Source organism: Ambystoma mexicanum, chromosome 9, assembly GCF_040938575.1.
Source record: "Ambystoma mexicanum isolate Mex_15411 chromosome 9, UKY_AmexF1_1, whole genome shotgun sequence".
Classification (NCBI taxonomy): Eukaryota; Metazoa; Chordata; class Amphibia; order Caudata; family Ambystomatidae; genus Ambystoma; species Ambystoma mexicanum.
This window is the reverse complement of record NC_090931.1, coordinates 471,093,853-471,118,848: the sequence shown is the minus strand read 5'-3', so window position 1 is coordinate 471,118,848 and position 24,996 is coordinate 471,093,853. Positions and strand designations below refer to the sequence as shown.

General features: G+C 46.9%; 1 protein-coding gene across 1 annotated transcript in view; it reads right to left on the bottom strand.

Annotated features, from left to right (window-relative positions):
* Positions 1-24,996, bottom strand: part of TMEM97 (transmembrane protein 97) — a 237,274-nt gene that overhangs the window by 70,753 nt on the left and 141,525 nt on the right. The window lies entirely within an intron of this gene.

Below are 24,996 nucleotides of genomic sequence, written 5' to 3'. Positions count from 1 at the left end.
AGCCTTTCTAATGATATTGTCTGTGTGTGTGCTTGAATGAAGATGAATGTACTAATCATGGCTGCGCGTAATTTTATAACACACTGGACAGTCTTTCATAATTATACTTTTATTTCTCCCATCTTATAATATGAAATAATATTTTTTTAGATAGGTGTGTGTAAAATAAAAATGTGGAGAGCAGAAAGGTTTGCAATTGACACTTCATCATAGCAGATGGGAGAAATAACAGTAAGTTCATTTTACAGTTTATACAGGGTAAGTGGCAGTTTTGTTTATATTTTAATTTTTACATTTTTGAAGTGCTCACACAGCCCGCGGGCATCGAGGCGCTGTTATAGGAATGGATTGGTTTTTAGTTGCGTAAGGAACAAGTTACTTACCTGTAACTGTTGTTCTCCAGCATGGGTCTGGCATGGATTCACATGCTCATGAATATTCCCCGTCGTCAGGCTGGGAATCCTCGGTAAAGAAAAAACCAGTATCAGTTTCGTTTCTGATCTGTCTTTCGTAGTAATAACCAATCACTGGTCTCTGCGTCATACTGACCACAGCCAATGACTGCCCTCTACCTAAGCACCGCCTCCGGCAGCCATCTTCAGATTTGGAAGCACGTGAAGTGGCAGTATGACCAAGTGAAGAGCCGCAGAGGGGTAGGCGGGAGGGTTCGCATGTGAATCCATGCCAGACCCATGCTGGAGAACAACAGTTACAGGTAAGTAACTTGTTCCTTCTCCAGCATGGGGTCTGGCATGGATTCACATGCTCATGAATAAAGAATACATAGCAGTACACACATGCACAACCACGGGAGGTGGCAAAGGCTCAACATTAAGCATCACATCAACTCAACATTAAGCATCTTACCTCCTCACCAGGCCCACCTCAGGCGAACAGGTTGCGCAGCACTGCTTGGCCGACCCTGGACTCCTCCCTGGAATCCCGGTCGACGCAGTAGAATTTCGTGAAGGTGTGCGTCGACCTCCACGTAGCAGCCCTGCATATGTCCAGCAGGGGCACACCAGATAGGAACGCCGTGGTAGCTGCGATCGCTCTGGTGGAATGGGCTCTCGGACGGCCAGGCAGCAGTCGGTTTGCCAACCGGTGACAGTACATGATACAGCCGGAGAGCCATCTGGAGATGGAAGCCTTCGAGAGAGCCTTCCCCTGATTGACAGGTCCAAAGTTCACAAAGAGTTGTGACGTCTTCCGAAAACCCTTCGTGCGGTCCACGTAGAACTTCAGCGCTCTAGCTACATCCAGCGAGTGCAAAGTCCTCTCAGCCGGCGACGAAGGCGACGGGAAGAACACAGGCAACACCAAGGGTTCGTTGAGATGGAAGTCCGACGGTACCTTGGGCATGAAGGAGGGGTGCGTCCTGAGCACTACCCTCGTGTCGTGGAAAGTCAAGTACGGGGCCTTGCAGGAAAGGGCCTGGACCTCCCCCACTCGTCGTGCGGAGGTGATGGCCACAAGAAAAGCTGTTTTCCACGATAGAAACTTCAACGGGGCCGAGTGCAGAGGCTCGAACGGAGGTCCCATGAGCTTGGTCAGCACCACGTTGAGCTCCCACGCCGGGGCCGGAGCCTTCACCGGCGGGAACGATCTGAACAGTCCCTTCATGAACTCTTTCACCAGACGATGAGACCACAAGGACGTCCGCCCCGTGGTTCTGGTGTATCGGGAGATCGCAGCAAGATGAATCTTGATGGACGCGTGTGCCAGACCAGCCTTGGCCAGCGTCAGCAGGTACGGCAGTACTTGGGGAGCCGTAATCCGTAGAGGGTTAATCTTCTGTGCGTGGCACCAGACAGAGAACCTCTTCCATTTGTGTCCGTAGCATTTAAGAGTCGAGGACGCCCTGGCCTTTGCAAGAACCTCTCTGCAATCGGCCGGTATGTCGTATCCTCCAAACTCTAGCGCTGCAGGAGCCAGGCCTGCAAGTTCAGCGACTTCGGGTCGTGGTGGAGGATGGCGCCTCCTACCCTGGAGAGTAGATCCGCGTCCGCCGGCAGCTTGATCGGCGGGGACGCTGACAAGTCCAGAAGGTCCGGGAACCATATCTGCCTCGGCCACGCAGGTGCGACGAGGATCATCCTGCACCGTGACCTCTTGAGCTGGTTGACGAGCAGGATTAGCAGAGGCAAGGGAGGGAACGCGTAGAGGAACAGGCCCTCCCAGGGGAACGAGAAAGCATCGCCCATGCTCCTCGTCTGGGGAAACCTGCTGGCGAACCTCCGGCACTTGGTGTTCGTCGCCGTCGCGAACAGGTCGATCTGGGGTGTGCCCCACCGTCGGAAGAGGCGATCCACCAGATCCTGCCGTAGTTCCCACTCGTGGCACGAGCGCAGCTCCCTGCTGAGTGAGTCGGCGACGGTGTTTTTTATCCCTGCCAGATGAAATGGCACCAGAAAAATCCCTTGGGCGACGGCCCAATGCCACAGGTCCTGCGCCTCCTTGGACAGCGCTGGGGACCTGGTTCCGCCCTGTTTCCTGATGTAAAAAATGGTGGTGGTGTTGTCGGTGAAGATCCTCACCACCTTGCCCTTGAGGGACGGAAGGAAGGACCTGAGGGCCCAAAACACTGCACGGAGCTCCAGGACGTTGATATGCAGGGACTTCTCCGTCGGGAGCCAGAGTCCCCTTGCGTGCAGATTTTCGGTGTGCGCTCCCCACCCTTCCAGGGAGGCATCCGTGGTCACAGTCTCCTGGTGGGCCGGGGTCTGGAAGTCCATGCCCGCCGTCAGATGCGCGCGGGTGCCCCACCACCGTATCGCTCGTCGGAAACTCTCGTCGAGCTTGATCCTTTCCTCGAAGCTGCCCGTCGTCTGGATCCAGCGCGCATCCAGGAATTCTTGCAACGGGCGCATCCGGAGCCTGCACATGGGAATGAGGTAGATGCAGGAAGACATCATCCCGAGGAGGGACTTGATGGACCTCACTTTGGCCGCGTCGGCCACCAACATCCGTTGCACCTTGCCCAAGATGGTCCTGGTCCTCTCCTCCGACGGGGAGGCCAGACGGGACACTGTGTCGAGCCTCGCTCCCAGAAACAGTGCGACTTGCGAGGGCACCAGGTGGGATTTGGCGTAGTTCACGGAGAATCCCAGGTCCGTGAGGAGTTGGACGGTCCTTGCCGTGTGGACCACGGCGAGCTCCCTCGTCTTGGTGCGGATGAGCCAGTCGTCCAGGTAGGGGTAGACGTGAATCCCCTCGCGGCGCAGCTGCCCCGCCACGGGTGCGAGGCACTTGGTGAATACCCTGGGTGCCGACCGTAGTCCGAAGGGAAGGGCTTTGAACTGGTAATGACGCCCTTGGACCACGAATCTGAGGAATTTTCGGTGCCCCTTTAGGATGGGAATGTGGAAGTAGGCATCCTCCAAATCCAACGACGATAGGAAGTCTCCTTCCTCCAGCTGACCCAGGACGTGCTGGAGGGTGACCATCCGGAACTTCTGCGCCTTGATGAACTTGTTCAGACGTCGCAGGTCTAGGATGGGGCGCCATCCTCCCGTCTTCTTCTTCACGAGGAAGTATCTCGAGTAGACTCCGGAGCCCCGAAGCCTCTTTGGGACGAGTTTGATGGCGCCCTTTCTGAGCATCGCCTTTACCTCCAGGAGAAGTTGAGGGACGTGAAGTTCTTTCCTGGCCACGGGGGGGACGCGCGGGCACCTTCTTTGAAACTCGAGCGCGTGGCCCCGGGCCAGGGCGTCCAGCACCCAACGGTCGGTGGAGATGGACTCCCACACGCTGACGAAGCCCGCCAGCCGGCCTCCCACCGGGGTGCTTCGGTGGGGGCCCGACCCCACGGCCGGTTCAATCCTGCTTGGACGCGGCCTTGCCGCCTTGACCTCCTTGGCGACGACGGCGGGGTCCGCCAGACTTGCCTCGTCCTCTGTAGGCCTCTTGCGACGACGAGCGGGCCGCTTGACGGTAGGAAGCGAAACCGCCGCCGGAACCTTTGGAGGCGCCCTTGCCTCCGCCGCTCCGAAAGGGCGTCCGTCGTTGCTGCAGGACTCCAAGGGCCCGGGCCGTCTCAGTATCCGTCTTGATGGCCTGAAGGGAATCGTCCACTGTCTTGCCAAACAGGTTGTTCCCGTCGAAGGGCATGTCCAGGACTCTGGTCTGGACGTCCTGCCGGAAGTCCGTAGCTTTGAGCCATCCACGACGTCGAAGGCAAACGCCGTTGCCCAGCTGGCGGAACCCAGTGTCGGCGATGTCCGTCGCCACGGTGATGGCGTGGTCCGAGGCCACCTCACCTTCCTGCAGGATCTCCAGGGCCTCCGCCCTCTTGTCGTCCGGCAGAAAATCCAGCAGGGGAGCTATCTTGTACCAGAGCTCCCTGTCGTAGCGGGCCACGATAGCCAAGGCGTTGGCCGCTTTAATCGTCGTCGCTGCCGACGAGATGACTCTACGTCCCATAGCATCCAATTTCTTTCCCTCGCCGTCCGGCGGGGAAGTCGATGTGGAGGCCGCACCCCCCCCCGCTTTCTTCCTGGCTGCCGCGGAGACGACGGAATCCGGGGTAGGCTGCGCCCGGAGGCATAGGGGGGCCGTGTCAGGGACCCGGTACTTTTTCTCGTACCGGTCTCTTCTAGCTGGCGTCGTGGAAGGGTTCTTGAGGAGGGAAAGGCCCTCATCCCAAATGTCGTCCAACAGAGGCACTGCGAGGACCGTCTTCCTCTTGGCCTCGCGCCGCTGATAAAGGAAGCCTTCCTTTTTCTTCTCCTCAGGGCAGAGTTGGAAAAGCTCGGAAGCCCTGGAGATCATGGAATGGAAAGATCCGATCTCGTCGGGCGGAGAAGCCCTGGTGGGAGGCGACGACGGAATATCCTCGTCGTATGCCTCGTCGTCCGTCCCCGTCGCTGCCGTGTGCGTCCCCGTATCATCCCCTCGGGTGGACGGGGAGGAGGGTTGGACGGGGCGCGACGGTTGAAAAGGAGGTGGTGGATGGATCCTTCTTTTCTTGGTAGGGGGAACACCAAAAGGTCCCGGTTCTGGGTCCCCCGACGGGAGAGGTTCCTCCGTCGGTAACGGTAGCCTCGTCCTTATCTCGGAGCATAAGGACTGTATGGCCAACAAAATGGCCGCCGAGTTGTCTTGCGGCGCTGGCAGAGGGGAATCCGACGGGCGAGCAGGGGCCCCGTCGGAACCCTCGACGATGTCGTCGTCGTCACCTGCGTCGGGGTCCATTCCGACGGGCTGGCCTTGTTCCACGCCTAGGCCGGGGCTTAAGACCTCGATCAGCTCCTCTTCTGAGGTTGAGGCCGAATCTACGACGACGCCCTGCCCCCCCTTCTTCCCCACGGAGGGTTTCACGGGGGTCCCATCGATGGGCACAAAAGAAGACTCCCTCCGAGGAGGCAGGGAGATTCTGGGCCCTGAGGTCGCCACCACTGGTGCAGCCTCCACAGGCTGAGCCAGGGCCGCCGCGACCGTTTCGATAGAGGGCTTGGTCGGATGGATCAAGGCCTTCACCACCTTAGGTGCGCTCACCGCCTTATCCTTGAGGGAGGGGGCACTGCCACGCTCCTCCTCTGCCTTAGAGCTCGACCGGGGCCTCTCCAGGAGCTTCGCCGGGTGCTCGGCCTTCCTCTTACCCGACCCAGAGCGTTGGCTCGTGGTTGATGGTGCCGGGGAGGGTGCGCCCTGCCTGGTGCCCGTAGAGCCCGACCGTTCGGCGCTCCCGGTGCCAGCGGACTCGCGGTGCTTGGCCTTATGTTGGGCCCCCGTCGCCGGGGCGCCCTCAAAGGTCTTAGAAGACCGCTCGGATTTCTTCTTCTCGCCAGACGGGCTCTTACCCTCCAGCCAGTTGGCGAGGCGTTGATGACGGTCCTTCATGGTCCGTTCCGACATGTTGCCGCAAAACGCACAGTCCTTCTCCACGTGCGTTTTGTCCTCATGAAGGCAGTAAAGGCAGAAAGAGTGTTCGTCCTCCTTAAAGACGTTCTGCAGCTGGCATCCAGGGCAGACCCTGAACAGCTTTCCGGGCGTCGAGCTTCCCTTCTCCTGGGCCATCTCTGAGCCGGGCCTGAGAAGCTTCTGGAGTCCTCCGAAGTGTAGCTCGACGAAATCTTCACCCTTGAGGGGCACAGACGAATCCGACACGGGTCCCCGTTGATCGGATGTAGGATCGGTGGAGCTTGAGGCTCTTTTGACCGAAAGAATCGAAGTTTTTTTGTGAAAAAGCGAAAAAATAGCACTAACGCTCGAGAGCAATAGCACGAGGATCCCAACACATGAACGTGCGGTAAAAATCTGAAGATGGCTGCCGGAGGCGGTGCTTAGGTAGAGGGCAGTCATTGGCTGTGGTCAGTATGACGCAGAGACCAGTGATTGGTTATTACTACGAAAGACAGATCAGAAACGAAACTGATACTGGTTTTTTCTTTACCGAGGATTCCCAGCCTGACGACGGGGAATATTCATGAGCATGTGAATCCATGCCAGACCCCATGCTGGAGAATTATTTTGTCTTAGTTGCGTATTTATAACACGCTTAAACACCCAGAGGTTTCTAAATGCGGACCCGGGGATCGAACCTGTGTTGCTTTGTGTTGTCTTGCTTCCAAGGGGCGCACTTTGCCGCTAAGCTATGCTTCCGGGATGTATTATATTCCTAGAAGAGCTGCACATGTACTGTGTAGAAAATATTCATAACTGCAGTTTGTATTCATGCATGTGGATGTGCATGAATCTGCAAGCAGAAGTCTTGGGGAGTTTTATAGTAGTTGTTGCTGTAGGTCCTTTGCAGTCACAGCTGAATTGTACTGAGAGTGATCAATAGGACATCCAAAGTGCTGATCTGTGATGATAGAGTTAGATGTAGAGTTCTTGGATGTGATTGGTGGATGATTGTGTGACTGCTTAACAGTAGCCAATGAGGAAATGGTGCAGAGAGTGAAGTGGAAAGGATCAGAGCTGCCCCAGTGTTACACGCTCCGTGGACACCGCGGCTGTCCGCGGGCAGAGCGTGCCACATACGGGACTTCTCAACATATCTGGCATGGAAATAGGACTGTAGGTATCAACCAATCAAGTGTTGAGGTTGTGGTTTGTATTAAAAGAGGCTGGGTGTAGTGAAGATGGCAGAGGTGGAGAAAGTCAGGGTGTTGGTGCTCGGAGATATGTTTGTTGATAGTTTGGAACAGTATGCTAAATGTAGGAATGTGGCAAATAATTTTGATGTAAAAGGAGTGGAGGAGGTATGGAGTACTGTGCCTGGTTTTAATTTGCAGGCAATATTGGAAGTTTGTCAGGATATGGCTAGGTTCAATAGACTGTGCATTTGGGCTATGCGAGTGCCCCTAATTGATTGCAAGATCTGCAAAACTTGGTTCAGGCAGTCATGAAAGTCCTTCCAAATGCCAAGGTTATTTTTTTCTGCTTTGTAACCTAGGGCAGTATGGGACAATGTTCTTTTGTAATAATGAGAACATTGATTCCGGTAATGTTGTTTATTTTAAAGAAGATGGCATTTCTTTCTCTTTTATGGGAAATGCCATGCTGTTTTGGAACATAAGAGTTACTTTGGAGAAGCTAATGTGAAGATTTTTGGAGGAAAATTAAAAAAAAAAAAAAAATACAAAATAAAAAAGGTGTTTCTGAAGCATCTGCAAAAAAACAAAAAAAAGGCCAACCTCAAAGGGGAAATGGGCACACGATTTAAATTTTCATTCCCCACGTGCAGATTTTTCAATTTGTCCACGGACAGCGCGTATTAAATGCAGGGATTTTGGGGTTGAGAGGCATGCAAATGAGGCTGAGATGAGCAAGGGATTGGTTAATAAGGTTTACTGGGTGTGTTGTGTAAGGAGAGAGTTTGTCAGTAGGTCTTTTTCCTGAGAGAAGAGCAGATAGCTATGGCTGTGTGTTTCAGAAAGCAGATTGTTTGGATTTTGGAAGATTCATGGATAAATTGGTTGGAGGTGCATGCAGATCACTGTGGAGTGGCTGCACATCTTGAAATCTCTCATGTGGAAGTGCACTGGCATAGAGTACGTGGAATGAAGTGGGTGGATTTGGTACCTCTCTGTGCTTCTTTGGTGACACAGCGTCATCTAGACATTATTATTATTCATTGTAGAGGGAACAGTTTAGGACATGTGTCTGGAATCTCTTTGCAATTTGCAATGAAAAAAGGACTTGGGGAAAGTCATGGACATGTATCCAAACTCCAGAGTAATTTTTTCCCGTATTGCACAGACACAAATGTGGTTGCCTTCTTTTTCAATTGGTCCACAAATGGAGAACGCAAGGTGCAATGTTAACAAGGCTGTTTGTGCCTTTTTGAGAGATGTTAGTATGTCCTCTTTTCAGAATGAATACATTATATTTTGTAGCACACACATTTTTCGCAGAGATGGAGTACATCTTACTTATGCCGGCAATCAGATTTTTCTGCGAAATATACAAAATGCATTGCCAGCTTTTTTGGAGTTACAGCAATCCATTTAGCAGTAGGTGTTGACCATTTGAAGTTTTTAAAACATGAAAAAACACCACAAAAAGGCTCTTTTCAAAGCCACCACTTCCCCCTATAGAAAAGTACAATGGTTCTGATAGGGAAGCACCCCCAATAAATAAATGTCTGCAGACTGTCCGCTGTCTTCTAAAAATGCCCTGCACTATTTATTTGTCACTTCTATTTTTAAACTGTGAAAGGCGGCTCTGAAAAGAGCCTTTTTTGGGGGTTTTTTTTGTTGTTTTATATTTGTTTTGGTTTTTTACACACGACACAAGAAAAGGAGGGGAAAGGAGAGTAAGGAAGGGACACCAACCACGGGGATGAGAAAGGGCAGGTGGAGAGAGGAAGTGTAGGGTGGGCCTTATTGAGGTAGGTCGTAGACCTTCTAATGTTCCTTGACCCCAGTCTCAAAAGCACTCTGAAGGTCCTCTCCCCTGCAGAGTACTAAGTTGCAGTACATGTTCGTGAATGGGACGGCTGTCCACTGGACACCAAATGCGCAGGGACGGTTGTGTGCATGCGAGCGGTTGTTCTACGGACAGTGTTCGGGTCCCCGAACTAATTAAAAGTGCGACACACGTGCAGCGGACAGTTATGGACAGGCGCAATGTTCGTAGGACCCAAGGGTGTGGTGCGCATATGTTCTACGAACAGTGTTGAAGTCCCTGAATAAAATAAATGTGCATCAAAACTTTGCAGACAGGAGGACGGGATATGTGTTCTACGGATATATTCATTGTGGTTGCAGACATTACGAACAGGGGGGTGTTCTTAGGACACCCCCATTTTGGGTGATTGAGGACAGGCAGACATCTTGTGTGTTCTAAGGACACTTCCGTTTTAATTACAGACAGTCCGGACAGGTATAGTGACCTTAGGACACCCCCATTTTGGTTAATTGCAGACATAACAGACACCCGCGCTGTCCACGGACACCCTAACTGCCTTTTTAAAATAGAAACAAGACACAGGCATATACTAAGAACACACTTAAAATGTTATTATTGTTTAACAGTATAAAAATTAAGAAAGAGGGGGGAAGCAGAAACTGAAACAAATACAGGAGAATTAGGGGTTTGGACATTATGTATGGGAAGGGAGGAAGGGATGGAAGTCTCATCATAATGTTTTATTTGTGATGTCATATTTGATGTCCTGGGTGTTAGTTTTAGCAGTGCACAGTCGTGGCGCGAGTTATGGTTGCTTAGCTTACCATAACTGGCAAATTTCAAGGGTTTTTCGGTTTTACTTGGAACCATAACGTCCCTTTAACAAAGTTTTTTTCACTGAATTTCATAGGTTTTTAGTAGCGCAACTTAACCATAACATCCCTTTAACAACGTTTTTTTCACTGCATTTTGTATATACATCGAGGAGATTACTGAATACCTGTAACAGGGGTGCCTGGATGCCCTAAAATTGATGCAGTTAAATAACCAGCGCTCCTGTATGCAGATGATGCAGTATTGCCAGCCCTCACCCCACAAAGCCTGAAACATAACTTGGACATCTGTCTAAGAAACCGTGAAGATCTTAATCTTGGATTGAACATTAATAATAATAATAATAATAATAATAATAATAATTTTGCTTTTATATAGCGCTGCTAACCCTCGGGTATCTGAGCGCTGCTCATTATTACCCACGGTGTGTGGTGCTCATTTATCGACCTCGGAAGGATGAGAGGCTGAGTTTGGCCCTGCCAGGATTCGAACCTGCGTTAGCAGGCTCTGCACTGATGTCAAAGCGAGCGCTCTACCCACTGTGCCACTTGACCGGCTAATGAAACGAAGGTTGTCGTTTTTAGACCACGGTACTTCAGGCATTGAAAACTTGATATTGTGGTGAAGGGGAAAAGCTGACAAGTAGCGGTCTTCGATTACCTTGGAATTAGATTCCATGAGAACCGTCTGTGGGCTGCTCACGTAGATAAGGCTTGCACAAACTTGGGGAAATACTCGGGAGTGCACACTTTTTCATACTAAACATGGTAGGGGCGCTTTTGCCCAAGCTCTAGAAATGTACTGTAAGCAAGCCATCCCAGCGAGCCTTTGTGGAACAGAATTGTGGGGCTACGGAAATATGTCAGGCCTAGAAGGAGTTGAAAATAAGCACCTGAAAACACTGCTTCACATTCACTCAGGATGTTGCATTTGGACCTTGATGTGAATCCGATGGAGAACAGGCTGCCTTGAATTCAGTATTTTACTGGATAAGGCTATGGAGTGCCAAATACATATCGAGATGCAATGACCCATGTTTTTGGATACAGCAGGGTGGGGGGGGTAAAAATGTATTGCACTGCCTGAATTGAACCACACTCTGGGAAGACCCCTACACGATTGTTGGGGGCACCAAACAGAGTAAAGGAAAAAGCAATCGCCTTAACAAGGACTCATTTGGTGGAAGTTGCTAATGTTTTAATATTAGGCCCCGATTATTTGACATATAAGGTGGATTTCGGAAAAGAAGGTTATCTGGACTATCTGAGCCCACCCAATGTGCAAGCCTTATTTGTCCGCTTTAGGCTAGGGCATTTACAGATTGCTGCATTCACCAGATCCTGGGAACATGGAGAGGATGGTTTATGCCCCTATGCAAGTCCCGAGAGGAAACTATTGTTTTCTTTTTGTTCGGTGTGTGAACTGCTGAAACCCTAGAGAATACAGTATTTAAAAGCTTTGCTGATGCGGGAGGGCATTCGTTCAACGGTGGATGTTTTGTATTTATGTAAAGGAACCATTAGCCCCAACTCTGTGACATGTGTAACACGTTATATCCACCAGGCATGGCTGCGTAGTCGAAAGCTATGTTTAGGTATTTACAATGATATTTAAACTGCCTGTGAAGGATTAGTAAAATATAATGAACTTCGTATTGGTATTGGGCTGTGAGTATACTCTCCTCACCTTTACTGTATTTTACTGATTTTGTAATTGATTGATGACATTTTAGGGTTTCTTTTCAACTGTTGAGTCAGGCTGATGCATCTACATACTAATAGCAGCAATAATGTAATAAGTCCAGAGGAATTATCAATTCAAACTGATGTATTTTAAAATGTTGCTGCTATACGAAGTTTTACATTTGATATCAAATATTTGTATAATTGTATGTGAAGTAATGTGTTACGCTTTTGTGGCCAGTGCTGAAATAAAGCTAGGTTTGATTTGATTTGCAAATGCTACAGGCACATCTTATAAAAATGTTGAATACAAAGAACTCTGCCCCCTTATCATGGTTACAGCTCTGGTGTTAGCAGGGGGCAAAATGGAAATAGTCGGTCAGATTGCACAGTGAGCTAAGCACGCGACCCCGATATCTGTGCACAGCCTACTGCGGCAGGTCCGAATCCTGGCAGGGTCAACTCAGCCTTTCATCCTTCCGAGATCGATACATTGAGTACCAATCTGTGGGATATTAATGTCTTCTGTTATTTCAGCACTCGAGACCTGTGGGTGTGTAGCACTATACATGAAATAAGTTCTTCATGAATAAGGCACGTTACCTGCTGCAGCCGATGTACCTCCAATCCCTTGGGCTGGAACGCCATTAAAATATGTCAAAATCACAAGTGAAGTTTGTAAACTCTACCTGGGCATAAACACCTCAGTAGAGTTAAGACCGTTGGAGAAGGTTCTTGTCATCTTTGGCTGTCCATTCTCGTGCTGCAGTAATGGATAAGGGTGACCCTGAACATGCATGTGTGAGAGGCACAGCATTCCTCGTAGCTGTACAATGCAGGCACCTTTTATAACAAATTAAGTGGTACATACTGTGTACATCATTGCTGTTTGTGCAATTGTTCAACATACCCAACACTGCAAGAGTAAAATTAAGCAATGAATCGGACGTTCCAGCAAAATATTACCTGTGTGGATGTGGTTTAGGCCACGTGTCTTGCCAGCTTGCGTTTAAGGTCATTTAAAATATTTGTTAACTCCGAAGAGTTGGGTAGAGTTGGTTCGACTGAACAAAAAATGGGAACATTTTGAGATTTGTGTGTCTGGATATAGGTTTGCTGCTGTCGTTTGAAGTATTGTTTCACAGTAAAAGTCCTACCTTGTACTAAAAATATAATGAATGTAAAGATTACTTAAAAACATAATTGTTATGCATTGTGTGACATACTTTGCAGTTGGTTCTCCTGGTAGTCCCGAGCGTGCAGCAGAATGTCATCAAAGACACACAATAAACCCAGCAGGGATGCCATTTGCCTACTTAGCACTGAGCAGCTTCTGTAAAGATAGCTGAATGGATATATTTAAGGGACACCTTTAAAGCTGTGAAACAGTGTGCACCTGGCACACAGTTTTTGTTTCACCCTCCTATGGCTTTGGGTACCCTTCAAAGGTTTCTTGATGCACTTGCACATTCAGATTTACTCTTCGCCATTTTAACTTCTCTGTAATCTATTTCATGCTTGCACCTTTTGGGTGGCCACAGACCTCTGAAATGTGGAGCCGGGAGGGAAATGAGTGTTTGCTTCTGAACGTCATTTTAGTGCCACCTGCTTGACTTAAGCATAGGCATGCATTTAATATTGTAAAATGATACATAATGTTTAACCTTTACTTTTCTAAGGGAAAACCCACATTTTTGCAATGGTTTGAAAAAATGCTTCTCGTGTATTTGAATATAAAAGTGATTGCTTAAAACAATGTATTGATTTGAAATTACTCCAGAGATAATGTGGCACCAATAAAACCAATTAGTTTTTGCTGTTTGACTGTTGGGCTGGTGCTCATTTCCTGTGTCAGAATAATGACCCGAATAGTAAAATGTGTGCAAAGCATGGGGCATTAATACAGCTTTAGACGGTTTCATTGTTTGAGCTTGGGCTGTTGAGCAAAGGACGACTACCAAGGGTGCATTGCATGCTGAGAAGGAATTCACTTTTGAACGACTAGCACAGACATGTTTAATACATTGGTAGACATTTTTATGTTCCCAAAACAAAGTATTTTTGTGCAAAGCCCCTCAGTCCCACCCACACCACTGACAAAGCGCCCCCTCCTCCCCAGTGCGAAGGGAAGGAGGGGGTCCGGGCGGCAATGGGTGTTCTCCAGTACATTTTTTCCATTTCCAGCACTGATGATGGGCGTATGCAATACTGTGAGATGCGCGAGTGAAGTGCGTAGATGTTGCAGGATTGGTATGAAGGCTGGCCTGGAGAATGGATCAACCCGGTGGGTGTTATCCATGTGTACTTATATTCCTGTATCTTGCCTTTAGCGAAGGAGGCAATTAAACAATATTTTGTTTACGCACGAGGCTCCCGCTTATTCGGTGCAAGAAAAATGTACATCCAAACCGAGGTGTATGGATGCAAGTGTTCGGAGATCCAACAGGTAGCCGGAGTCATTCAATAGCTTAGAAATGTGAATGGTGATCCATGGTTCTCCCCATGAAGCAGTCACATTAAATGCAAGATCTGTTCAAGGCCCCGTATGCCGTCAATAAAAGGGATCGGAAAATAGCACAACACAGCACCATAGCTTTGCTGAAGAGGGTTTCTTTGCCAGCAAACATTTTACATGTCTGAATTTTATATAAATACTTCCCCCATTTGTACAGTAGGTGGCAACCGTTCTCTATAGATCTCATCCCCCAGTCGGCAGACAGCAAATACGATGCCTTTAATGTCATCTCGCTGCAGAGACCTTTCAGTGTCGGGTTTGCGCAGCAGCTCACCGTCTCTATATCGAAAAAAGGCCTCAGAGGAATGGGACCGAGTTTAAACAATGACCGATTATCCAAAAAACGATCCAAGGACACACCCCTGAACAAACCCCTCGGTGCTAGACAAAGGTGACAGTATCAGATTGGGATTCTTTGGAAGTTAGTATATTAACGTTATTCCCGGTTTACATAATTGCACAGTGACACAGGCTTCATTGCCACAGACATTTGAGAATACCTTTCACCAAATAGGTCTTCTTTATTTTCAAGCTTTAGTCAAAATTCTATACGCAAAAAGAGCTGCTGGTATTGTGGACTTGGCAATGTGAAAAGGGGGAGATGGTTTGGCTGACGGGAGAGGTGGCAGGGTGAGGCAGGAGGGTGTGCACGGGGATGCCATTTTGTTTTTGTGAGAAATCTTCATTGGTGAAAACAAATGTGTTGGCTGGATCTACTACTAGTAGGGGTGCAATAATTCCACTGATGATTAAAGACCAGCATTTTGCACTATAAGTTTCATAGCAGAGCTGATCCGCAGCAATTCTAAAACATACAGGGGTGGCTCGTCCATTATGGACGAGGGGCACTGAACCGCCACTCATATGGAAGAGCCAAAGCCAGTCCGGTGCAAAGAATGAGTGCAAGCAGCTGAGGGAGCGTTCCTGGGCTGGCTTTAACTGTCAAACCAAAACCTAGTTTCCCTTTGATAGTTTTAGTTCCCAGCACGCATGCCCAATCAGCCATGCAAAGCCCAGGAGCGTTTTGCTTCTCTAGCCTTGAACAGCCTTTGAGGATACAAGCCTAAATGTGTGACATGACAGAGGCTTCCCGATTCCTGCTGCTTGCAAGCCGGTGGACCTTCGGTGAAAGAGGCGTTTGAAATCTGGACCAGGGCTGCAGGTAATGAACAAAAAAAATGATTTATGTGAGGGATTGAGTCTGTAAGTGTGCAGGTGAATGGTAGCGTTTAAGTGCATGGGTGAATGAAAGAAATGAATGGCTCTTTGGGTGTGCATGTGCCGGTAGCCCGGGCTCTATTTATGGATTAGCATGGCATTTTAACAAAAGTCACCATGATGAGTGCTAAGTGGCCATACAGGTCTACATAGGAGGGCGCCAACCTGGTCATATAGTCCCCGTCTGATTTGGATACATCAAATGAAAAAAGTTTTGTAACAAACTATATTCATTAAAAAATAAATAAAAAATATAGTCTTACTGTGGTATGGCCTGCATTTGTGCCTGGATAATGTGGCATGGCATGTTTTTCCTTGTCATCAAGAGAAAAGAAAACATGAAACAGGTCTACATTGGTAAATAGAGCCAGCCTGGACATGTTTCCATGGCATGGCATTTTTACTGGCAAAGTCAACAGGAATATGCTCTTATGTGGTGGCACTGGCATACATTGGGAGTGCCAGCATGTACATGTTTTCCTATAGTTTCAATACTGGCATTAAGCATAAAACAGGAGTATGTTCTTTTAAGGGAATACTGACACATACTGGAGCAGCCTGTATGGGCACAGCCAGTAGGAAATGTTTTCTTTATACTGGCGTACAAAAAAAAAGACATGAAAAAAATAATAATGAAAATGCTTTTCACAAAATGTGTGCAGTAACATGCACCCTTTGAATCTATTCATTTTAAATGTGTCTGAGTTGAGAACCCACCCAAGCCCACTGTTGGTTGGTTTTGTCTCTTTCGCAATACTTGGTCACTCCCACATATTTGTGGGAAACATGTATGCCCCAAACAATTAAAAACGTCACCAGCTGGCACTGAAAACATGCATACAAATGGAAACATTGTAACAATTTCCAAGCAGTTCAGTCAACCCTACAGAGAAGCAGCATACCACGCACTTTTACTCCCTAAAATTAAGCGAAAACTTCAAAAAATAAGCAGTAAAAATACAATAAGAAAAAGCCCCCCCCCCTTCCATTCGCACAGCTCCACAGATTTGCTCGTATCATTGGTAGCAGGAGAGTAGTGCCACAGGAAGGAACCCTGATATTACAACTGACGAATCTGTAAAGGAACTTTGAGAGAGAAATGCATCCTTTGATTTACATAAATGACTAGATGCAAAGAAGTACGTTTAAAAAATATCTCTTTTAATGTTAAAATGCACACACATTTGGGATAGGAGTTGCATTTGCACTCACTAAAAAAATAATTTTACTGCCACTTCAAAAAACAGGGAGCACAACACTCCCACTTCAAAATCTCACCTGGGGCACTGAGCCCAGATAAGGCACAGATGGAATCACACACCCATTAAAGAGTGCCAACAGTCCTTACCACCTTTATTGTCCGTTCATAACCTGGCGGTTTGGGGCCCCGTGATCAAGTAGAAGGGTGTTTGCTCAACTGTTCCCTTGCCAATTGTTTAAATACACCCACGCTAACAACAATACCTAGATGGCCTCCCCCTGAGGTAAAGATGTACTCCCATTGCCAGAACATTTTACACAGAGGTGACAGAATTTCACTGTAAACAGGCGACAGACATCCTGCGCACACCATTCTTTTTACCCTCGGTTTCACTACACATTCACAAATATTAATTTGGAGTTGGCCACTAGGCTTTGAAGTCCCAGAATTACTTTTCTGAAGTTTGTTCTGTGGAAGAAATTAAATGTACTGGTGGTCAATGAAAGCAGACACATGTCGAGCATTCGCTTGACCACATCTTGAGTGCATCACAGATTACTTCTTGGAATATTTCCTTTTCCTTCAGACACTTCACAATTTACCCTCCTAAATTCGACAGTCATAATCCATGCTCTTCTTTGGCTGGATCAACTAGTACCCAAGGTGTCACAAACACCATCCTCCTTCCTTTAATAGGCCCTGCAGTCATTTGAACCCAGCCCCCACCCGCAAGTTGTTTTTTCTGTAGTCTCTTTACCCCTCTACTTCACCCCTTCCCTTTAGCTTTCCTTCGCATACTACGGTCTGGATAGGGACACCCTGGCCAGATACGCCAACTTCCAGCCAGTCTTTCTCGCTTGGAAACCACTACCATGGCGATTTAGAAGCTACATAACCTATGTCTATTGACTTATCCAGTGTAGACTAATGCTAAATAAACAGTGGTGGGCAGCCCAGACATCAGGAAATACTTTATTGCTGCTTAATTGAGACCACTTTTTGACAGGAGGCTCAATTCTAGTCTGATATTATGGCGCGATAAAGAATAATCTGTCACATCCTTGCGATGACCTCCTTGGCGTTTTAAACCAAGTGGTCAAGGGACCTCAGAGGCAGTTTGCTATGGGTGACTAAGCATAGCCTGGTACACTGGGATACAAGGTTGAAAATAATATAAATCCTCCAGATTTGGGCCCATTCTCACTGTTCCTTCAGAGCCGTATTTCTCCCATAAGATTACAAAGGGGCTCTTCTCAGCTTGGGAGCACCAGAGCCCTCTCACCTTGCGACAGCTCTACTCTTATGACATACCAGTAACTTTTGAACAATGTAAAACCACATGCAGGGTGTGGGTAGGGTAACGTCATCGTTTCATGCAGATTCGACACTGTGCCCCCCAGAGGACTATCACCAGGGCAGGCATGCGAGTGCAAAGGGTATTAGCAATAACACTTAACATGGGTCTCGAGAAGGACAGAATGTCCACAGTGTACCAATTAGTTTATAGTGCTCCTGACAGGCAAGCTTCCGCACAGGCCCCGGTGGGACGGCACATAAAGCGTGACCACTGCGGACACACATTTGGCAAATACATAAAGTGTGTGCGCATCAAGGAATGAATATACAAGATCTGTTTCATGTGGTACCTTCTCCCCTGAAGATTGAACAGTGTAATTACTGATGCATCCCTTTATGTTGGAGAGGTTGCAGTGGAGTGGGAGATTTGGGACACGTTTGTGTTGAGGGGCAGATAAATACATCATCTGTAGCTATTGCCCCTCCCCCTGTTGATGGGACAGATGAACAAGTCACGGATAGCTCTTGCCCCTCCCCCGGTACCATATTGTAAAGGTGAGAAACATTACTCAATGAGGTAACCATATCGCCCATATAATAAGCAGGTGCAGCAAATGGTTAATGCGATGTGAGCTAAAGATGGTGAGAATAAGCAATCTCATTGTTAACTAACGCACGCGCATGCGACATACCCAAAGCAAATATGCACTCACCATGAAGAAAATGACACTAGGTTAAACATGCAGTTATACATGAAGAATATCAATTGCAACCATAAACACGTGAAAAACATAACAGAAGCAATATATATATTGCCAGGAAATATGTTAAGTGTGAGAAACTAAAGAGTGTCTCACCCGCTAGTCCACGGGGACTTGTCATCCAGGTGGCCAGGGCACAGCCATCACTTTTGGATCCAGTTCCTGGGGGTGGACCAGTGCGGGAGGACCACCTGGGTGAGGGCTCTTCGGGGAGTGGGGGTGAGACAGCCGATGGTGAAACGCTGTATTCCACCCTTTTTTGTTCATCTACCCCATCCTATTTTGTAGGATTTTCCGAAGTCCCAACTCCCCCGCCCCCTTTTTACACAAACACTGGGCTGAGGAAGAGGGTGACATAGTAACCGTACTAACTCTCTCACATCATACTGGACATGTCCCATTAATCGGGTCAGGCAAAGTCAGGCACTTTACACCAAGTGCATACACCCGATAGTTAGCTCTCCTCACATGAATAAAAGGCAACACCTAAAGACCCACTCTGAGCAAGGCAGAACAAGAGTACGAGCAGAACTTCCGGGATGAAGGTACACGTACTGGAGCAGACCAACGGGCGAAGGGATGAGAGAAGTGGGCCGAAAACCCCAAGGGTTCCCTACTGGAGGTTGTTGCCTCTGACAGAGCATGAAAGACACATGGAGAAGGCCAGATCCCACAAGTGAAGATTGCATTGTGTTTCAAGGATGCCAGCAACCCTCCAGGGTGAACAGCAGAATTGGGAAGGCTAGGCCACAACCTTAACTCATGAATTAGCAAGCAACCTGAGAAACCGGTGTGAGTTAAAGCGAATGAAGTAGCAACATTATATCACCAGTGAAGGCTGCACGTGTGTGGATGAGACCCGAAGAAAGGCAAACCTGTGAATGAACTTTGAAGTAAAAGGCAGCTGTGAAAGTAACGGAGCGGTCCGGCGAAAGAAAGTAGCCCATTCAAAAGCCTCTGTGAAAGGTACATTGTTTGAAGCTATGAAGCGAACAAACAGCAAAAGTGAATTAAGCGAGAGTAAATGTAAACTTTGAGTGAAAGTCGTCCTGCAGTGGTATGTAAAGAGAGCCACGCACATTTAAAAAGGGGTCCGAGCCTGATTGAGGGAGACCCGAAGTACAATAAGCTAGGGGAAGGGAGCCCCCCGGTAAGTTGGTGTTGAACTATGACGTGAGAGGTCAGAGCCCGACAGAGGGGGGCCTACATGAACTGTGTGCTGTAAGGTCTGAGCCTGGCAGTGAGGGACATTTGTGAACTTTGCGTTCGAATAGAACTTTGAAAGTCAAGAAAGACTAACGTGGAAGGCCATGCATGCCTCAATACACTGTTTGGAACTGCTTAGAGTGTTAGAAACCAAGCCAGAGAGTATCATCTTGCCTAAAAGGACAGCCTTACTCTGAGGTTTAACATGTGGAGGAGAGCTGGTTCAACTACCTTTATTCTTTTGAACACTGTTTTTTCCTATGCATGCACTTCTCCTTTTTACACTTTGTGTACAATAGATAGGGCAGGCATTAGGTTTTTGTTAGCATAGGCCATTTTGATTTGACGGACTGCACTTGGGTTCTTTTGTTTATCGTGTGATGGTCGAGACTACTCCCATCTTAGCTATAGGACAAAATAGGAGTTTCCCCGACTCCAACATTTTCAATAAAAGTTTTACAAATTGTATCCATTGTGTCAGTGTCATACCATTCCTTTCCTACATAAGACAATGAAATCACACCAATGTATGGAAACTATGGATATTTGCACCAGTCAATTGGTTTGCCCTGCCCAAATGTGATTAATGTCTTGTTGTATAAAAAGGGGGAGCAGAGCCGAGAACCAGTCCAGAGCAGGGTTGCTTTTGAATTGCTTCTTCTCCAAGCTGATGGGGGTTGGATAGTCTTTGTTTCCAGCACAATGCTCATTTGTCAGTGGAAATATGTTTTTGTATCTGTTTTTGGAGCATGTATGAAAATGTTTTTGGGCTATCCCAAAATTGAAACATTTTGGAAAGCAATCCCAAATCACATTAAAATTATTACAGTTTGGACCCTCTGCTTAACTCCCTGGTTCTAGTCTTAGCAGTATTGCTCCAGCTGGAGATTCCCCACTGGAAGGCTTAAACGCTTCTCTTATTAAATACCCAATACAGGTGGCCTATTTGATAATTGCTTAATATTTGGAAAAACCCCATAGGCCCAGTGATAGCACATTGGCAGGTGTGAAACTGCAAACTTATGGATAAAATATCAGCACTGCTTGGGGGGCAGGTTTTCCATTTGTGTTAATACTTGGTGAAATGTTATCACCTGTACCATAAACCTCCATTACTGAAGAATGTATCTTTGTTATAAAAGATTCTAAGGAGCAAGCAATAATGGCAAATATGGGTCTTAGAAGATATGGCTGACTAGAAATATTCTGGCATTTGCTGGGCATTCCCATCATCGAGTTATTGGTATATTTGCCTATGTTTGAATTATTGTCTGGTCTCTCCTTTTATTAAGTTTATTCATTTGATTCATTGTGCATAGATTTTGTTGACTTGTGCACCATTTCATAAAGTTCAATGAAACTTTATCAAAAAGAAACAGATGAACGAGAAAGAATATCAAAGTTAAATATATCAAAGAAAGCAAGAAGAAAGGGACAAGTGATGAAAAAGGAAACAATAATGAAACTGAAAGGAGAACGAAATAAACAAAAACGGCAAAAACAGGAAAATTTAAAGTCACAATATCACTGACAAATAGTTCACAAATTGTGCATATGTAATTCTAAGTCATTTTCTGTTATATCGTATCATTGCACTTTAGAGTTGAAGATTGTTTTTCCTCTGGTCAGCCATCGAGTATTTTATTGATATTTCATGGCAGGAGCCAAGGCTTCATTCAAGACCTTCACGCTTGTTTGGTAAACAAAACAGAGAATGGGAAAGAATAACGGGATCACTTACCTGCACCAGGGGCCAACTAAAGAGCTCATTATGAGGCTACAAATGGTATATTTCAAAGTATGTAGCTATTCTCCATGGTGTGTATGCGGAAAGCCTGAGACCCGATGTTCATGGAATAAGGGCAAATGCAAAGTATCTTGAACGTGGCCCTCTTATATTAGCACCACCACCTGATTTTTTCATAGCTCCATGCCCACTCGAACTCTAGCCCTCTAAAACATTCCAGATTACTCTAACCATTGGCGATGTTTTGGACTACAACTCCCATCATCCTTAGTCAGCATAGTCCATGGTGAGGGATCCTAGTTCTAGTCCAAAATATCTGGGGAGCCACAGGTTGCAGACTACCTCCTCTAGGCAGAATACAATCGCTAACAACCCAGATGTTATTTCATGTTATTGGGTGCTTGCAGAGTGCTCTAACCCCTCCAACAAAGATTCCTGGCACAAAGGTAAGACCACTTACATTTGCGATGTATGTAACCGATCACTATAGAATTCCTCCAGATTCCACTCAAATATCCAAGCTAAATTTTGAATACGATGGCTCACTCTACAGTATACAGGAGGTTCCAATTTTTTTTATGAAAAGTCTCCACTTCCAAATTAAAGGAAGGAAGTATCAGACCTTTTTGGGGAACAAAAACCTTGTGGTTTGCTGAACATCAATTTACACATTGCTATGGGGCATGCACCCAGATTAAAGAACCCGGTGTAAACATCCCTAATGTTATAGCACAAAGCTAATGACTGCTCTAGAATAGGTCAAAAGGTTGGCAGGGGGGAACACAAAACAATCTAAATTGTATAATCTAAGCAGTTTATTATCATACAGGGAATAATGTAGTGCAGGTATGGCCAGCTCAGGAAAGTCACAAGGTGTGGGATGTCAATGAGGAAAGCAAATGTGACCTCTTCCCAAGTTCTCTTTAGGGAAGGAGCAATGTTTAGGCCGCTCATGGAAAGGATGCTTCGGCTGCTATAGCCTCTTATAAAGTCGAAATGTAGCATAAAGTCTCTAACATATTTCAAGGGACTAACACAGTGATTCTCTTCTGGGAACATAGACTCAAGTCCTTAGCTTCAGTTTTGCAGGTTTTGCAGGGCTCCCTAACCCTTGGTGGTAGGGAACAATAGTCTCGACCTCCATGGCTAGCAAGTCTCTGGCTGGTGAACACCTGAAAAAGTCATCCAGGATGCATAAGCAATGTTACCTCTTCAGTTTGGAGGGTGCCAGTCGTGGTCTCACAGGAGGACTCAGGAAGTCCTCAGTCTACTAGGTAAGCTCCCTGTGCTGTTGCTTTTGTCCTCAAGGCACACGTTGTGGTCCCCGCCAACAACATCCACCCTATCACACAATAATTTTGCACCGTCTCGTACCCCACCCAAAACCCTCATCAGTTTGAGATCCTGTTTTGAACGCTTTTGGTCCACCCGAACCTCCTTAGTATTTCCTTCTGGGAGATCCTATTCTCCTCACTTCACCTCAGATCTATCTCCCATTCTAGTCATTCTCTCCTAGCCACTGTGGATAAAGGTTTGCAGCCCCCCTCTCCAACCTCCTCACACTATCTCCATGCCCTCTTTCTCTCTGGCGGTTGTCTGCTCCCCTCAACTCTCCTCCACCTCAGGGAAACGCCTCTTATCCCGAATTACACTTTCTCCTTCCAAGCTCCTGGTAGTGGTCGAAGTGAGCGGGAGCGGTGCTCCTGTACTTTTTTAAATGACCTTTTACAGCTCCTATACTTTTATTTTGAAAAGAAACCTTTCCGGAATGGTTTCGCTTTAAAATAAAAGTGTAGGAAGAAGTTGAAACTTGCACTTTCAGTGCACTGCACTGAACTTTCCCTTAATCAGCAGGTGCAAGTGTTTGGGGGGGTGTATTGTGTGTGGGAGGGAACGTGGTGATGGGGTTTGTGGGGAGTGGGTGCAGGCCAGCAGGGAACATAGCTCCACTACTTGTTTTCGTACACTTCGACCACTGGCTCCTGGATAGAGCTCCCCAACCTCTTCCCGATTGTCAACGGCCCTGTGATGGTACACCTCCGACACTCTGCACCAGCTTCTCTTCCCTTGATGGTAATTGCCTTTTCCTCCAACCTCCTCCACACCCCAACAACACCTCTCTCCTGGTCCAACCTGCTGCAGAGTCTCCGGCCCCATGCTCATCAGTAAGGGCAGAATGGCAGGTGACTATGCCATTGTCCTTCCCACTCGTGTTCCTGCCCTGCTGTAGTTAGTGGGTGGGTGAGCCTTCATGGCACTGCCCCGTTGGAGTTCCTGCCAATCAGTAAGGGTGGTAAAGAGTTTAATGCCCTGGTCACTGCCCTTGCCTTATTGGGGCGATTTAGGTGCGAGTGTTCTGAGGATCCCCGTATGCCTTCTCCTTGTCCAGCATCCACTAGCTTAGGTGGCCCCCGTCCCCTTGGAACATCCCCCATGCAATACCCAAGGTTAGGCAGCGACCCCCCAGCATTACAAATAAATCTATACACACTAGAATGTACTAAATTCTACTGGAAACATTTTTAAATACACAAAATAATCTAAGATATATGTCCGGTGCACACTGAAGCAGCACTCTAGAACATGGTAATGGCTAAAATGTAAAGAACACGATACCTCATGCAAATCATATTGTAGCAACTGCTCACTGTATTTTCGTGAGCATCTTAGGAAATAGTCTGGAGACATTACGTGTGCTACTGTGATCAAAGGATCATATCCCAAGAAAGACTTTGCACACGGCTTCTCTTCACAACCCCACAGATGTAATGTACAACTTCACTTGGTGAGTGCCCATAAAAAACACTTGTAAACCTCACACAGTCTGGCTGTTTTGCATACTTTGATTATGTGCCCAGCCCCCATTTTTGCACTCCTTTTGAAGGGTCAAGAGACTAGTTTGTACAATCAACATCGACCACACAAGTACCCTAAACCCCATTATTTGAGCGACCAATTTTATGGAGAAATGGGCTTGAAGGATGTGTGTGGGGTAGATGTTGACTGTTGCCACGGCAGAGTGTAGTTGTCATTTAAAATGTGGACACGGTCAATCAATGCTCCCAGATGGATCGTGTTTTAAATGTGACACTAACTGGTTGTGGACTCGACCAATGATCTGTCGATTTTAAAGAACGTTGGAGCATAACAGGAATAAGTAAGATGCGTTTTCCTCTGTTTCTGATAAACTGAAAATGTGTTAGTTTTACAATTTTACAAATTGTTTTTGTAATATGTGTTCTTTAAATTCAGCAAAACAATTTAAACACATCGTTTTTTGAATGACAAGCTGAAGTTGTATACCCTAACAAATTATATAAAGGTTTAACCAAACCATGTGCAACAAATAAACTAAAACGCCTTGTGATAGTTGAAGGAATGATTAGGAACACGTCTTCGTGAACCACTCCTCGATTATCATTTAATTATAGGTTCATACAATTCTTAACCACTCTAATATGGTCATGTAAATCTTAATTTAATGAAACCAACGAGCTCTTCTTATAATACATATTCTTATTATATATAGATACTCTTACTTGAAAATATTTGGATTTCAATTGTTGGCGAGTGAAAAGAATTAGTGCCATTTATTTATGGGCATTTTCTGGCAAGCCTGGGCACATGGCCAGTAAACACTTTACCAGTAATCATGGGGAAAAAATAGGGAAAGGAATGGT